Genomic DNA, 17,877 nt, shown 5'->3' with positions numbered 1-17,877 from the left:
ATAAATTTATTTATTTATTTTTGGCTGTGTTGGGTCTTTGTTGCTGCACGCGGGCTTTAAGAATTAAAAATGGTTAAGGTGGGGCTTCCCTGGTGGCGCGGTGGTTGAGGGTCTGCCTGCTAATGCAGGGGACGCAGGTTCGAGACCTGGTCTGGGAGGATCCCACATGCCGCGGAGCAGCTGGGCCCGTGAGCCACAACTACTGAGCCTGCGCGTCTGGAGCCTGTGCTCCCAACAAGAGAGGCCGCGATAGTGAGAGGCCCGCACACTGCGATGAAGAGGGGCCCCCGCTTGCCACAACTGGAGAAAGCCCTCGCACAGTAAACGAAGACCCGACACAGCCAGAAATAAATAAATTAATTTAAAAAAAAAAAGGTTAAGATGGTACATTTCATGTTATGTATATTTTACCACATTTTTTAAAAGTAATTGATTTAGGTTTTTAAAGGGGGTGCTATTTGACAAAATATCTTAAGTAAATAAGAGTTTCGGTCGGGGGTGGATATAGGAAAACCCCGAGGGTCGTCTGTAAATTCGAAACTTGGGAACTATTGAGGTTGTGTAGCCTGAGGCCTCAGCCCAGAGCTGGCACTGAATAAAAAGAGGCTATTAAACCATCATCATCGCCATCATCATCTACAACAGCGGTCCCCAACCTTTTTGGCACCAGGAACCAGTTTCGTGGACCAGTTCCTAACAGGCCGTGGACCACGGCCTGGGGGTTGGGGATCCCTGATCTACAAGGTGTAAAATGCTTCCATGTTCACACTCTTCCAAGTACGCAGAGAGCCGCCTTCGAGATCCTCTGGAGGGATGAGAAAGACGTCACGTTTAGAGGTGACAGAAGTTTCCAGAGCCTGAATTAAAAGCTCGACCTGGCTCTCTACACCCCTAGATCAGCAAAAAACCCACCTGTAGCCATAGCCCTGGCCCCAAATTCCTTCCCCAGGTGGACCAGGAGAGCAAGCACACACCACTGGGACTTCCCTGGTGGTCCAGTGGCTAAGACTCCGGGCTCCCAATGCAGGGGGCCCGGGTTCGATCCCTGGTCAGGGAACTAGATCTCACACGCCGCAAGGCAGCTAAAGATCCCATGTGCTGCAACTAAGACCCGGAACGGCCAAATAAAAAAATAAATATTAAAACACACACCCACACCGCCACCGCTGCCACCCCAGCCTCTCCCGGCCCAGCTGGAAGCAGACGGCCTCCTGTGTCCCTCCCTAGTCAAATGTGGGCGAGGACACAGCCATCAGGATCTGGCTCTCCTGGATCTTGCTTAAGGGTTTAGCAGCCGGAAGCAAGGTGGTAACAGGTGCCCACGCCCAGCCCAGCCTGGAGTTTGGGGAATCACCCTGTACTGCCCACGCACACAGGGGCAACAGGATGGTGAGACAGATGTGTGGGTGCTGAGGGGGTGGTACTCGCCCTCTATCAGCGAGCAGGTATGAAGGGCCAGAGCTTGGGTGGAGGGGTGACGCGTCTCCATGGCCGCTGCAATAAATTAGCACAAACAGTGGCTTGAGACAACACACATTTACTATCGTACGGTTCTGGAGATCAGGAGTTCGGAAGGCGTCCTATGGGGCAAAAACCCAGGTGTGGGCAGGGCTGGCTCCTTCTGGAGGCTCCAGGGGAGAATCCACATCCTGGCTTTCTCTAGCTTCTAGGGGCTGCCTGCATTCCTTGGCTCATGGCCCCTTCCTCCATCTTCAAAGTGCATCATCCGGGACTTCCCTGGTGGCGCAGTGGTTAAGAACCCACCTGCCAATGCAGGGGACACGGGTTCGAGCCCTTGTCCGGGAAGATCCCACATGCCGCGGAGCAACTAAGCCCGTGCGCCACAGCTACTGAGCCTGCGCTCTAGAGCCCGCGAGCCACAACTACTGAGGCCGTGTGCCACAACTACTGAAGCCTGTGCGCCTAGAGCCCATGCTCCGCAACAAGAGAAGCTACCGCAGTGAGAAGCCCAAGTGCAGCAACGAAGACCCATCGCAGACCAAAAAAAAAAAAAGAAAAGAAAACCAAAATGTGTATTTGTATGGAAATATGTATGGAAATATGTTAATATAAATGTTTCAGACATTACATGAAATTTCTAAAAATCTTAAAAAAAAAAAAAAAGAAAACCAAAATGCATCATCCGTCCTTTTGATGCCATCATCTTACCCCTTTTCTCTGATCTGGACCTACTTATAAAGACCCTTGTGATGGGGACTTCCCTGGTGGTCCAGTGGCTAAGACTCCGTGCTCCCAATGCAGGGGGGCTGGCTTCGATCCCTGGTTAGGGAACTAGATCCTGCATGCCGCAATTAAGACCTGGTGCAGCCAGATAAATAAATAAATACATATTAAAATTAAAAAAAGACCCTTGTGATGACACTGGGTCCACGAGGACAATGCGAGACAATATCCTCCTCTCAAGATCCTCAATTTAATGACACCTTTGCCGTGGAAGGTGACATATTCCCAGGTTTTGGTAACGAGGATGTGGACATTTGGAGGGAACCAATCATCTACTCACGGAAGAGGGTTAGCGGGATGAGGGCTGGGGCTGAACTAAATTGAGGTTGAGATAGACACGAGGATGGAATTGGGGATAAGAATGGATACAGGGTTGGGAACTGGCCTGGGGATCAGGTTGGGGTGGAGGGTGGAGGCTGAGTTGGGACTGGAGATGAGGCTAAAGGCAGCATTGGAAATGGAAGGCGTTGGGGATGGAAGTGGGGACGGGGACGGGGACATCGTTGGGGGTGAGTTGGAGAACAACGTTGGGATAGGTTTGGGGATGAGGATGGACTTGACAGCACGGTGGGGGATGGGAATGGGGACCTCACCTCATCGGAAGTGAAGCAGAGGATGGGACTTTGTCCATGATGAACATGGGCATCTCACCCCAGATCAGCTCCCATAGGGCTTGAAGGGGTGGGAGGTAGATGCCAGTGGGGCGGTGAGGAGGCTGACAAAGAGCTGACAAGAGAAAATGAAACTCGCTGATAATCTTACAGTCCAGAGGTAACTGCTGTTAATATTGGGTTAGCGTTAGGGTTTTTGGCTTAAACAATCATTAGTATTATTATTATTTTTTTTTTACAAAGATTTGGGTGTCGTTGTATGTCGTTCCTAATTTTTTCACTTAAAATGTCATTAACAGCCTTCCATATTTTGAAGCCTTCTTCACTATAATTCTTTTAAGTTTTATTCCTACTTTTAACCATGGGAAAATACACAGAACATAACACTTGCCATCTTAACCGTTTTTAAGTGTACAGTTCAGTGGCATTAAGTACATTCGCATTGTTGGACAACCATCCCCACCATCCACCTCCAGGACTCTCCATCTTGTAAAAATGAAACTCTGTCCCCCTCCCCCAGCCCCCGGCCCCCACCATCTACTTCCTGTGTGCATGAATTGGACTCCTCTAGGACCTCCTATAAGTGGAATCATTTAGTACTTGTCTTTTTTTGGTGTCTGGCTTATTTCACTGAGCATCATGTCGTCATTAGAATTCATGTTAGCTGTTCCTCTTTACTTTCCGAGATGTGGCTACTAGAAAATTTTAAGTTGCACATGTAGGTCACGTAAGATTTCCACCGGCCAGTGCTGGGCTAATGTTTATTAGCAGTTCTAAGCACTGTGCTAAGCATTATCTCATTTCATTGTCTCAGATACCCCAGGAGCTCCAGGGTGTGGAACTAAACCTGGGTCTCCAAAGTAACTGTTCTGGGACTTCCCTGGTGGCACAGTGGTTAAGACTCCGAGCTCCCAACGCAGGGGGCCCAGGTTCGATCCCTGGCCAGGGAACTAGATCCCACATGCATGCCACAACTAAGAGTTCGCATGCCACAACTAAGGAGCCCGAGAGCCACAACTAAGACCCAGCGCAACCAAATTAAAAAAAAAAAAAAAGGAAAAACAAAAAAAAGTAACTGTTCTTAGGGAATTCCCTGTCGGTCCAGTGGTTAGGACTTGGTGTTTCCACTGCCAGGATCCAGGTTTGATCCCTGGTCAGGGAACTAAGATCCAGCAAGCTTCATGGTGTGGCGAAAAAACAAAACAAAGTAACTGTTCTTAATCACCAAGGTCCCTGCCCCTCAAATGGGTGATGTGCCTTCCCACTTCACAGAGGAGAGAACGGAGGCTCTCAAAGGTTGAAGTGACCTGCCCCAGAGTCACACACAAGAAGGAGACAGTGTTCCCCAAAGTGTGGGACATGCACCCCTTTATGGCCTTAAAGAACATTGGATCCCATTATGAGAAAGTTAGTATTTTATTTTTGGCCTCACCATGTGGCATGCGGTATCTTAGTTCCCTGACAAGGGATCAAACCCGTGCCCCCTGAAATGGAAGCGTGCAGTCTTAACCACTGGACCACCAGGGAAGTCCCAAGACAGTATCTTTTGATGTCTCTTTCTGGCTGATTCAGCCAATGAGAAAATCTCAGTTGGATGCTAGTGTATCTTTAGAGCCTCTCTAACAATTCTTGGTCTCCCCTTCTGGGCTAGAAATTTAATATCACCTTTTGGCTTCTCCGTATTGATTTTTTAAAACAGCGTGATTGACAGCCACTATGGAGAACAGTATGGAGGCTCCTTAAAAACTTAAAATAGAACTACCATATGATCCTGCAATCCACTCCTGGGCATATATCTGGAGGGAACTCCAATTCCAAAAGATGCATGCACCCCAATGTTCATTGCAGCACTGTTTACAATAGCCAGGATATGGAATCAACCTAAATGTCCATCAACAGAGGAATGGACAAAGAAGATGTGGTATATAGATATACAATGGAATATTACTCAGCCATAAAAAAGAATGAGGGACTTCCCTGGTGGTCCAGTGGTAAAGAATCTACCTTCCAACGCAGGGGACGTGGATTCAATCCCTGGTCGGGGAACTAAGATCCCACTCGCCACGGGGCAACTAAGCCCACGTGCCACAACTACTGAGCTTGTGCGTCTCAACTAGAGAGCCCTAGTGCCGCAAACTATAGAGCCCATGCACTCTGGAGCCCATGCACCACAACTAGAGAAGAGAAAACCTGCACGCCACAACTAGAGAGAAGCCCGAATGCCACAACAAAGAGCACAAGTGCCACAACGAAAAGATCCCATGTGCCTCAATGAAGATCCCGTGTGCTTGCAACTAAGACCAGACACAACCAAAATAAATAAATAAATTAAAAAAATATTTTTTAAAAGTATGAAATAATGCCATTTACAGCAACAGGGATGGACCTAGAGATTATCACAAGTGAAGTAAGCCAGACAAAGACAAATACTATATGATATTGCTTATATGTGGAATCTAGAAAACATATTTATGGTTACCAAAGGGGAAAGGGGAGAGGGATAAACTAGGAGTTTAGGATTAACAGATACACACTACTATATATAAAAGTTAAACAACAAGACCTACTGTATAGCACAGGGAACTATACTCAATATTTCGTAATAACCTATAAGGGAAAACAATATACATATATAGGGCTTCCCTGGTGGCGCAGTGGTTGAGAACCCGCCTGCCAATGCAGGGGACACGGGTTCGATCCCTGGTCTGGGAAGATCCCACATGCCGCGGAGCAACTGGGCCCGTGAGCCACAATTGCTGAGCCTGCGCATCTGGAGCCTGTGCTCCGCAACAAGAGAGGCCGCGATAGCGAGAGGCCCGCGCACCGCGATGAAGAGTGGCCCCCACTTGCCACAACTGGAGAAAGCCCTCGCACAGAAACGAAGACCCAACACAGCCATAAATAAAATAAATTAAAAAAAAAAAAAAAAAAAAGATGGCTAGCAGGACATCAGAGCCGTTTTTAAAAAAAAAAAAAAAGAATATACATATATATACATGTATCTGAATCACTGTGCTGTACATCTGAAACTAACACATTTTATTTTATTTTATTTGTTATTTTTTATTTTTAAAAATAAATTTATTTATTTATTTATTTTTGGCTGCATTGGGTCTTCGTTGCTGCGTGTGGGCTTTCTCTAGTTGCGGCGAGTGGGGGCTACTCTTCGTTGCAGTGCATGGGCTTCCCATTGTGCTGGCTTCTCTTGTTGCAGAGCACAAGCTCTAGGCACTCGGGCTTTCAGTAGTTGTGGCACATGGGCTCAGTAGTTGTGGCACACGGGTTCAGTAGTTGTGGCTCACGGGCTCTAGAGTGCAGGCTCAGTAGTTGTGGCGCACTGGCTTAGTTGCTCTGGGGCACCTGGGATCTTCCCGGACCAGGGCTCGAACCTGTGTCCCCTGCATTGGCAGGCAGATTCTTAATCACTGTGCCACCAGGGAAGTCCCAAGCATTTATTTTTGTTTTGTTTTGTTTTGGGGTTCTTCATTTAATAATTAGGTTTTTAAGAAATATATATATGGCACATACAAAGCTTGACCAAGAGCTCACAATCATGAAAATTGAAATCAGTGCAATTTAAATTTCTAAGACATATTTTAACAGTACAGTATTTTAAAAAAGAAAAGCAACTTACTATCACAAATTTAAAAATACAAGAAAATATGAGGACCCTAACTACCCAGATATATCCTCAGTATTATTAGCATTTTGGCCTTTAACTTCCCTTTCTTGAGATGTGTGTGTGTGTGTGTGTGTGTGTGTGTGTGTGTGTGTGTGTGTGCGCGCATATACACTAGTATAAGCTTTTAGAGTTGCTTTCTACTTGCTTACTTTTCTAGCTTTCCATTTAGGGGAGCAATGTAAAATTGCCTCCTGAAATAAATGTATGTAATTACGTTTTTGAAAAGTGAGTTCATTTAAAGATGATGTTTAAATAAATCCTGGTTACAGGTGCAGAGGGGCAAAAATTTAAAGTCTGAAAATGCCCAAGGCCATGAAGGACATGACTGGGCAATTGGTGAACTTTGAATACGGACTGTTGATTAGATAATAATATTATATCTGTGGAAATTTTCTGAATTTGATAAATGAATCGTGGTTACGTAAGAGAGTGGCCTAGTTCTTAGGAGATACATGCTTAACTATTTAGGGGTGAAGGGACATGATGCTTACAAGCTGCTTTGAAATAGTTCTTCAAAAATAGAGAGGGGGGCGCTTCCCTGGTGGTGCAGTGGTTGAGAATCCGCCTGGTAATGCAGGGGACACGGGTTCGAGTCCTGGTCTGGGAAGATCCCACATGCCGCGGAGCAACTGGGCCCGTGGGCCACAACTACTGAGCCTGCGCGTCTGGAGCCTGTGCTCCGCAACAAGGGAGGCCGCGGTAGTGAGAGGCCCGCGCACCGCGATGGAGAGTGGTCCCCGCTCGCCGCAACTAGAGAAAGCCCTCGCACAGAAACGAAGACCCAACACAGCCAAAAATAAAAATAAATAAATAAATAAATAAATAGAGAGGGGGGAGGGGAAAATGGCAAAATGTTAGTGATTGGTAAATTTGGGTGAAAGGTACTTGGCAGTTCATTGAACTCTTCTTGCAACTTTTCTGTTGCAACAGAAATGTTTCAAGATAAAAAGTTTTTCTTTTTAAGTTGGCAAATTAAGGGAATTCCCTGGTGGTTCAGTGGTTAGGACTCCATGGTCTCACTGCCGAGGGCCTGGGTTCAATCCCTGGTCGGGGAACTAAGATCCCGCAAACTGTGTGGCGCGGCCAGAAAAGGGAAAAAAAAATTAAAAATAAAGTTGGCAAATTAAAAGCATTGGTGAGAATGAGAAGCAAGGAAACGCTCACCCCTCACTGAGAGAAATGTGAGGTGGGCAACCATTTCGGAAAACAATTTAACATGATCTAATATATTACTGGGCAGGGTCAGTCAATTGCTGGAATAAGAAAATACAGCAGATCTCGGTACCTTAAGAGTGAAAGTTTATTTCTTACGTAAACTAAGTCCACTGAGTGTGTGCTTCTACCCTGGAAGGCAGTCTGTCAAGTGGTCCAGGCTCCTTCCGTCTGTGATGCCTCCATTCCCAACATGTGGCTTCCACCCGCCCGGCATGTAGCTTTCAGAGCAGCCCTAGCAGGAAAGGACAGCATAAGGAAGACACACTGTATCCTTAACCATCTCAGTCCCAGAGCACACCTCACTTTGGCATACTTTCTATTGGTCAAAACAAGTCATATGACCTCAACTAGCTGCAAGGGGAGCTGGGAAATGTAGTCTCTGGCACAGCAGCTGCTCCCCAGGAACAACCTTGCCCCGTGGAAAGGGAGCTTGAATCTTTGTGACACGTACAGTAAAGCTGAAAATGAATGGATCCTACGATTGGGAACTCCCTTCCCAGATTTACGTCCCCCTGAGAAACTCTGACACGTGGATCCAGATTTCATGTACAAGATTATTCAGAGCAGCCCTGCTGGCCATAGCAAAACCCTGGAATATTCCTGAACTGCAGACTAGACATGCATTAATGAGAATGACTCCCAACAAGATCGTGCTGGGCCAAAACAAAAACAAAAGAAAGAAATTAAACCATGTCATAAAACAGTATATCTGTTTATAGAATGATTTAAAAAAAAAAGTAAGGCTACATTCAACAAATAGTACTTAGGGCAGGGCTGCTACCCAACAGTCACACCCTTGTATGAATGTGCCAGTTGATAAAATATGGCAAAACTGGTTGGTAGGTAGCCGCTGCTCCCAGCCTCCCTCACTCCAGCACGTTCCTGAGCACCCTAGCTTTGCCCCTGTGACCCTACGGACTTCTTCACGACCCAGCAGCTAAAGGGTTAAGATCTGGCCAATATTTTTAATATTGCCTTAGGTTTAGGGGGACATGCATATGTGATAAAATGCTTTAAAAAAAAAAAAAAAAAAAAAGCAAAGGAATGGTGAACACCAAATCCAGAGAAGTGGTCACCTCAGAGGGGGGAAGGGGGGGTTGCACCTTGTAAGAGTCGCACTGGGTTTTCATTGGGGTCAGTGTGTGTTGTGAACCGTTTCTGCTTCGCCCACACCCTGAAGTGGCCTCAAAGTTTCAAAAACTCCATCACAATAGCTTTCTAACATGGCTTAACTCCATTATTCGTTTGGAAAAGGGTTGCCAGATAACATGCAGGATGCCCAATTAAATTTGAATTTCAGATAAACAGTGAATAATTTTTAGCATGAGTGTGTCCTCTATATCGCATGGGATGGACTTACACTAAAACATGATTCCTTGTGTATCTGAAATTCACATCGAAATGGGCATTCTGCATTTTTCTTTGCTCAATTTGACAACTAACTTGGAAGTATCTCCTGAACCAAACCTCTGTCCTGTTCCTCCCTCAAATGAGAAAGTTCTGTGAAATGTATCTTTCAGTGCCTTCTCTTCCAAAATCCATTAACCCCCAATGGTTATTCTGAGATTAACCTTTTTCGCACACCTTCTGTTATTCATCTGCAGGGGAATGGTGACAAAACTGGGGAGACATATTGCCAGCTGGGATTTCTGCCAAATTTTAAGGTTCAAAAGATTCAGACTTGTAAATCTAGCCCCAAAGGCCAACGTTTCTCTTCAACATCAAAGCTGAGATCACTGTGGTCCACGGAGAGAGACTCTGCCTGTCCCTTCCCAGCACCCTCTCAAAGGCTGGGTTACGGGTTAAATTGTGCCCCTCCCCCCAGAACGTAAGTTGGTTCAGCCACTATGGAGAACAGTATGGAGGTTCCTCAGAAAACTAAAAATAGAGCTACCGTATGATCCAGCGATCCCACTCCTGGGCATATATCCAGACAAAACTCTAATTCAAAAAGATCCATGCACCCCAGTGTTCACGGCAGCACTATTCACAATAGCCAAGATGTGGAAGCAACCTAAGTGTCCATCGACAGAGGAGTGGATAGAGAAGATGTGAGATATATATATATATATGTATATATCTCACAGAAATTATCACATGTCTATAAGCTAATGGCAATAATGGAGGAGAGAGGGGACATCTGCTGTTATGAGAGAAAGCAGAGACTTGTTAGAGCGATGGCCTCGAGTGGAATGGAATCCAGGGCGTAGGTGGAAAGTTGACCTTGGCCGGGAGCACGGACAGCTCCGTCACAATAACAAAGAAGAAGGTAATGCTGACAGCCCAGATGAAGGGACGTGGGTAGGTGTTCTGGGATGCCGTGGAAGTTCTCTTCTGTGGCTTTGTTTTCGCAGAAGGTAGGAGGTGAGGTCCAGAGCTGAGAGTCAGGAGGAAGGGGGAGGCTTGAGGGGAGATGGAAGGGTAGGACATTAGCCTATGAGAGAGTTGGTGAGTGAAGGGACTGGGGGATGTGGTAGTGCTGAGCAGCGGATTAGAGGTCTAGAGTCTCAAGGGAGACCAGTCGGCACGGCTGTGTGCGAGACTGCCCAGGTACAGGTGAGGAGTGGATGGAGGGTTGGCTTTAACTAAGTCCGGCCAGGTCAGTGGAATGAAGGAAGCGATAGAGGAGGGGGTTGAGGGGATATGTGCAGGAGGGATTGTAATGACAGACCATGGCTCTAAAGTGGGTGAGGGCACAGAGGAAGGGGGTAATGATCCATGGGTGACAGGTTCTAGCAGAGCTAAAGGACTGCTTGAACAGGAACACCAAAAGGAGTGAGATGGAAAGAAAAGAAGTGTGGGTCAATGAGTGGAGTGTTTGAGAATACGGAAAGGGATGCAATTTCTGTACACGTCAAGGTCTAAAATAAGACCATGAGAGCTGGAGGCTGAGGTAGAGGGGAGGACGAGGTCACTGGGAGAGAAGAGTTAAAGGATTTGAAAGTCACACACCCGGAAGGATCATCAGGCTCCGTGGTTCTCCATCAAGGGCGAGTCTGCCCCCCGGGGGACACTTGATCACATCTAGAGACATTTTTGGTTGTCACACTTAGGGGTGGTGGGTTTTCTACTGGCATTGGGTGGGTAAGGGTCAGGGACGTTGTTCAAAACCCCACAATGCACAGGGCAGACCCCACAAGCAAGAATGACTTGGCTCCAAATGTCAACAGTGCCAAAGTTGGGAAACCCTGGCCCACGTGGATCCTGAAGTCACTAAGAATTATGCCCAGAGGAGTTTTCAAGAAAAGAACCAGGGGCTTCCCTGGTGGCACAGTGGTTGAGAATCTGCCTGCCAATGCAGGGGACACGGGTTCGAGCCCTGGTCTGGGAGGATCCCACATGCCGCGGAGCAACTGGGCCCGTGAGCCACAATTACTGAGCCTGCACGTCTGGAGCCTGTGCTCCGCAACAAGAGAGGCCGCGATAGTGAGAGGCCCGCGCACCGCAATGAAGAGTGGCCCCCGCTCGCCACAACTAGAGAAAGCCCTCGCACAGAAACGAAGACCCAACACAGCCATAAATAAATAAATAAATAAATTTTTTAAAAAAGAAAAGAACCAGAAGGGAAAATAGTAAAGGAGGGGGTGACCTGAGGGGTTGATGGACAAAGCAGCAAGGACAGGTAGTAGAGAGAATTGTTTGATGGCCTGAGATTCGAAGCTGCAGAGTTTGAGGGGAGAGTTAGGAGCAATGATGGGGCAAAGACACCCACTTCATCACAAGAGGCACAAAAGTGCAAAGAGTTGGAGAAAAAATAGCCACGACTTAAGAGCTTCCGATCCTTGGGAAAGAGCCAGGCATCTGTTAGGGCGAGAAGGTAAAGAGAACGATCTCTGAAGACATTGAGAATACAGGGAATTTTGCTTATGAAGGACCATGACTTCTGGCACAACTGAAGCATCTCAAGATTTGAGGAGGACCATTTAAGAAATGAAAAGGCACGCCATTAACTGGAAGAAGGTATTTGGAATACATATATCTGACAAAGGGCTTATTGCCAGAACACATAAAGAACACTTACAACTCAATAAGAAGAAGACAAGGGAATTCCCTGGCGGTCCAGCGGTTAGGACCCCACGCTTCCACTGCAGGGGGCATGGGTTTGATCCCTGGTCAGGGAACTAAGATCCCACAAGCCACCTGGAGCAGCCAAAAAAAAGACAAACAAAATGGCAAAGGGTTTGGAACAGATACTTTGCAAAAGAAGACATAGAGATGGCCACAAGGCACATGAAAAGATGCTCAAAAGCATTAGTCATTGGGAAAATGAACAGGAAAACCACCATGAGATATCACTACACCACCTGCTGGAAGAACTAAGATTTTAAAACAGTAACTCGTCCATACAAAACGATATTGAGGACGTGGAGCAACTGGAATTCTCAGACGTTGCTGTTAGGCATGTAAAATGGTGCAGCTGCTTTGGAAAATGATGTGGCAGTTTCTTCCCAAGTTAAATACACACTTCCCATATGATCTAGCCATTCCACGTTTGGTATTTACCCATGAGAAGCAAAAATGTATGCTCATACAAAATCTTTTTTTTTTTTTTTTTTTTTTTTGATAAAGTTCAGTTCTTTTTTCTTTTTCTTTTTTGGCCACGCCATGGCTTGTGGGATCTTAGTTCCCCGACCAGGGATTGAACCTGGGCCCTTGGCAGTAAGAGTGCAGAGTCCTAACCACTGGACTGCCAGGGAGTTCCCTCTTTTCTTTTTTTTCCCCACACAGTCTTATACACCAATGTTCAGAGCAGCTTTATTTGTAATAGCCCCAAACTGGAAACAACCCAGATGTCCAGAACAGATCAACTCTGGTACATCCATACAATGGAATATTATTCAGCCATGAAGAGGAATGAATGAATCAATGAATATACACAAAGGCACGAGTGAATCTCAAAAACATCATGCTGAATGAAAGAAGCCAGCCACAAAAGACTACATACTATATGGTTCCATTTATATGAAATTCTAGTGAAGAGAAATCTAATCTAGGGTGACAGAAAATCGGATCAATGGTTGTTTGGGGATGAGGATGGGATGGGGGTTGACTGCAAGGGGACCCAGGGGATTCTTTTGGGGGTGATGGAGATATTCTCTGTATTGATTGGGGTAATGGTGACACCATGGATTTGTCAAAACCCATCAAACTGTACACTTAAAATGGATACATTTTATTAAATGGACATTATACTTCAATAGAGTTGACTTTAAACCAACTTGGACAGGGAAGGGAGAACGTAAAAAATAGGAATGTACAGAGTTGTGGTCTTTGGGTGATGGAGTTGTGGCCTCATTGAGAAACTGGCAGAAATGGGTCAGGGGTCTGATGGGCTTAGTTGATGGTTCTGGCATTTTGAGGCAGTCAGCTGTGAATATCTAGGGCAGCTTACCAGGAGCATATGGAGAAGTGGGGCTCCTCTCCCCCCACTTAAAAACAGTGTTTTGCTTTCACTGTACTTTTTTATTCAATTTCTGGTATGTCATTCCATTTTTCCATGTATGGCAGTCATTTAAATTTTCTATTTTAAAATAAATGTATGTAAATGTTTTAAATGAGGGGATTTAGAATAAAATTATTCATGATTGTATAGCTAGCACACATTTGAATGACTTAAGTTTAGAAACCCTCATGGTTTCCCACCATTTTTTATTGTGTTCCTGTCATGAATACCGAATTTTAAAGGCTTGGTCTACCAGATGGACTGCATTTTTTGAGCGTGCGTGTGTGTGTGTGTGTGTGTGTGTGTGTGTGTGTGTGTGTGTGTGTGTGTAGGGGGTAAAGTAACAGAGAGAGACTTTTATGATGTACCTAATCACTTGACCAGAAGAGGATTCTCCCTATTTGTCGGGTGAGGAGAATGCAGTTATGAAACGTTCAGATCCTCACCCAAGGCCCCAGGAAATAAGTAGTGGGGTAGAGATTGAACCCAGGACTCTCTCCCCTTACTCCACCACCCCTTAACTATTTTTTATTAATTAATTAATTAACTAATTTTATTTTTGGCTGCTCTGGGTCTTCGTTGCTGCGCGTGGGCTTTCTCTAGTTGCGGTGAGCGGGGGCTATTCTTCCTTGCGGTGTGCAGGCTTCTCATTGCAGTGGCTTCTCTTGTTGCGGAGCACGGGCTCTAGGCACGCGGCCTCAGTAGTTGTGGCTCACGGGCTCTGGAGCGCAGCCTCAGTAGTTGTGGTGCATGGGCTTAGTTGCTCCGCAGCATGTGGGATCTTCCCGGATCAGGGCTCGAACCCGAGTTCCCTGCATTGGCAGGAGGATTCTTAACCACTGCACCACCAGGGAAGTCCTTCACCTCAATTTTTAAAAAAGCACCACGTGCTCATGATATGACCCACAAATGAATAAAAAGAAGAAAATAAAAATTACCTGAACCCCTCCACTCACAGACTCTTAGCATCTAGTCTAGGGGTGTGTGGTCCCACCCACATACATTTGCAACAATGAGATTGTGGTGTCAGCATTGTCTTATTACCTGCTTGTTTTCCCCCTCACAAATTACATCAAGGGAATCAAATGGTGCTATCTTGGGATGTCCAGGATGTATTGATTGAGAAGGGACACGGAGGAACTTTCTAGATCTTGGACAGGGTGATGGTTACTCGGGTGTACACCCATCTAAAACACAAATTCACTGGGCTGTACAGTTAAGATGTTTGCACTTTACTGAGTGTATGTTTCACTCCAATAATTTTAAAAAATACACCATGGGACTCTTTCCATGTCAATAAAAAGGAATGCACAACATCATTTTCATTGCTGACACCCCATTTAAATGCCCCTCCCCCTCACAATGGCTTCCCAAAGCAGCTGATGCTTCTAAAACTGATGGCTGGGAATTCCCTGGTGGTCCAGTGGTTAGGACTCTTCGCTCTCACTGCCAAGGGCCCAGGTTCGATCCCTGGTCGGGGAAGTAAGATCCCGAAAGCCAGCCAAAAAAAAAAAAAAAAAAAGGAACTGATGGCTGATCTCAACAGCTTGTGCGCCTGCCAGATTCGTTCTTCCGCTTGATCCATTCTCTTCCTTGGACCTGTGACTGCCCCCACCCCCAGCCCTGGCTCCCTCTTCTCACTCCAACCTGTTCCTGGGGCAGGGTGGAGGAGGGGAGATCTCACCTGCTCCCATGCTGCCTGAGTGCCAGAATTACAGAACCATCGGCTTCCTGGAAATCTCCGCTTGGATATTCACAGGCTGCCCTAACTCACCAGATCCTAACCCGGTGGTTCTCAACCGGGGATATTGGGCAATGTCTAGAGACCTTTATGGTCGACGTGATTGGGGGGATGTTACTGACACCTAGTGGAAGGAGGCCAGGTGCATGGGATGACCGGCCCCGACAGCAAAGAACTATTCAACCCCAAATGTCAGTGGTGCCAAGGTTGACAGACCCTGCCCTAAACTAACTCACTATCTTCCCCCAAACCTACATCCCCGTCTCAGTAAAATGCACCTCCATGCGCCCAATGGCCCCAGCCAGAAAGATCTGAACCTTCCCTCCCCTCCCCCACCATATTCAATCCACTCCTGAATTAATTAGGTAATAGTAGCTGCTACAACGAACAAATCTCAAAATGTTTAATGACTCAGATAGGATGGAAGTTTGTTGCTCGGTCATCTAAAATACAAAATGTATGTTCCTGATTGGCAGGTGGCTCCCTCCCCAGGCTCCTTCTGCAGTTCTGCCATCTTTATCAGGCCACTGCATTCAGCTGCAAGAGCTGGTGGAAGGGGAAGAGAGGGGAGAAGTCATACCTGCTTCTAAAGCTCCTTGGCTTGGAAGGGTCATACATCATCTCCTTGCAGGGTCCACTGGTGAACTCATCACACGACTCTTCAGATGCAAGGAATGCTGAGAAATGCAGTCCCAGGATGGGAAGGTGTGGCAACCACCCTTTGAGATGATCTCCAATGATGCCCACCTCTTGGTATCCACCCCTGGCATAGTCCCCGGCCTCACACTGAATTGTGTGACCACTAGAATACTGTGGAAGTAACAATGTCTGACTCCCAAAGCTAGGTTGGATAAGATATTACAGCTTCCACTGTGCTCTTCTGGATCGATTGCTCTAGGGGGAAGCTGGCCACCATGTTGTGAGGACACTCAATTAACCAAGAGGTCTACATGGGGAAGAACTGAAGCCTCCTGACAGTAGCTAGCCATCCAACTTGTCTGGCATCCAACTTGCTAGCCATGTGAGTGAGCCATCTTGGAAGTAAATCCTTCAACTAGTTGACACTTTATTTATTTATTTATTTTTGGTCGTGCCTCGAGGCTTGCGGGATCTTAGTTCCCTGACCAGGGATTGAACCTGGACCACCGCGGTGATAGTGTCAAGTCTTAACCACTGGACCGCCAGGGAATTCCCAAGTTGAGCCTTTAGATATGACTACAGCCCTGGCTGATAGTTCGACCCCAACTTTAGGAAAGACCCCAAGTCAGAACACCTAGCTAAGCTGCCTGTAGGTTCCTGACCGACAGAAATTATGTGAGATAATGTTTATTTTTAATGATAATGTTTAATGTATTGTTATTATTTTAAGCCACTAAATTATGGGGTAATATGTTACACAGCAATAGATAACTGCTAAAGGAGAAGTATGACTTTTGGAGAATAATTGATCCCACGATCTGCAAGCCCTGTCTGTTCTTCCTAAACATTTCACAAATCCATCGCCCCTCCCGTATAGATTGTACCTCCACCATATTTCTCTTTTGAATGGCTACACCTGCCCTGTCACTGATCTCCCTTTGTAGAAGATGTCTGTCATGTCTTTTTATTTTTTGTGGGTTTTTTTTTCTTTTTTGGCTTTCCAACATCCAATTATTTCTTTTGGGAGGGGGGACTTCATTCCTTGTGGCAGTGTCCACCAAGGTGGCTGTGACCTCCTAGCCAAATTGCCCCTGATGCTCAGCCTCTGGAAACTTCTGCCTATTTTTTTCCAAGGTGGAGATTCCAGACTGACACAGATGCTGGGAAACCTCTGGTGTCTACAAGATTCCCCCCCCCCCTTTTTTTTTTTTTTGTCAGACACTTTGCACATATGATATCTTTTAATAAAAAAAACCAACCCAAGCAGAGAAGGTAAGAGAAAGCGGGGCTCAAAAGTGAGGGGTGTAAGCTAGATAAGTACATGAACACCCACAGAGGCCTTTGTAGCAACTAGGTCATAATAATAACAACAGCTAGCCCTTAACAATTTAAAAGGGTTTTCACCTATAATTCTCACAGCAACTCTGGGAAGGGCATGATTATCCCAGTTTTGCTGTGAGAACTCTCCAAATACAGGTCCATTTCCACAAAGTCAGCCATGCTTCTCCGGTCCTGCTTTAAGTATCTCCTATTTTCCCACCTCTTTAAATTTACACGGCTCCAAGTGTTACTGCCTTGATATCTGTGTAGTTTAGGACAGAAAAAAAAGATGTCTCTGCTTCAGAGCATTAACTTGCAGTGTTTTAGTAGATACGTCTTTGGTAGGATTGAAAGGGCCCTTGGAAGGACTTCCCCCTTTCCCTTGTAATCGACGTTAGATTATGATGGTGTTTCTCATCATCATTTGCTATCCTGCGTATTGTATTACCCGGTGATGCCGTCTGTACTCCTCACGTCCACTTCCTTAGCGGTTAGCTCCCCTTTGTCAGCTGCCTTCTTTCTGGGGCACATTTGCCTCTTCTCTGAACAAGATTCCCTTTTTGCTTAAGACAGTTTCTGTTGCTTTCAACCAACAACCCTGGCTGGTACATCTGCCTCCGCCATTGCCTCACATAACCCACTGTCCACCCACTAGCCATTCCTTCACTGACTTAATAAATGTTTACTGAGTGCCTACTACGTGCCGAACACTGTTCTAGAAGCTGAAGTATAGCTGTGAAAAAAAGGAGAGAAAAACCCTTGTGAAATGGAGCAGGACCTTGCCCCCACCCCATGTCCTCCGCCTGCCTTTTATCTGTGGAAAAACTTTAGCCAAAGAATAAGCCTAATCAGAGAAGTGAGAAAAATGCAGAAGCAAAGGAAAACAGTCCAACAAGACCAAATAATAATAGTTTAGTCATTAAAGTCAAATAATAGTTTAGTCCTTCCTAAAGGAGGAACCTTTAGTTCCTTCTCAAGGGCT

General features: G+C 46.0%; 1 protein-coding gene and 1 non-coding gene across 3 annotated transcripts in view; both read right to left on the bottom strand.

The window, feature by feature from the left end:
- The window catches only part of MLLT1 (MLLT1 super elongation complex subunit), a 130,218-nt gene that overhangs the window by 94,193 nt on the left and 18,148 nt on the right, over window positions 1-17,877 (bottom strand). The window lies entirely within an intron of this gene.
- Window positions 12,377-12,449, bottom strand: TRNAK-CUU (transfer RNA lysine (anticodon CUU)). The gene has a single exon. It is a non-coding gene; the product is annotated as a tRNA-Lys (tRNA).

This window comes from Eschrichtius robustus, chromosome 2 (assembly GCF_028021215.1).
Source record: "Eschrichtius robustus isolate mEscRob2 chromosome 2, mEscRob2.pri, whole genome shotgun sequence".
In the NCBI taxonomy this organism is placed as follows: Eukaryota; Metazoa; Chordata; class Mammalia; order Artiodactyla; family Eschrichtiidae; genus Eschrichtius; species Eschrichtius robustus.
This window is presented reverse-complemented; position numbering and strand designations above follow the sequence as displayed.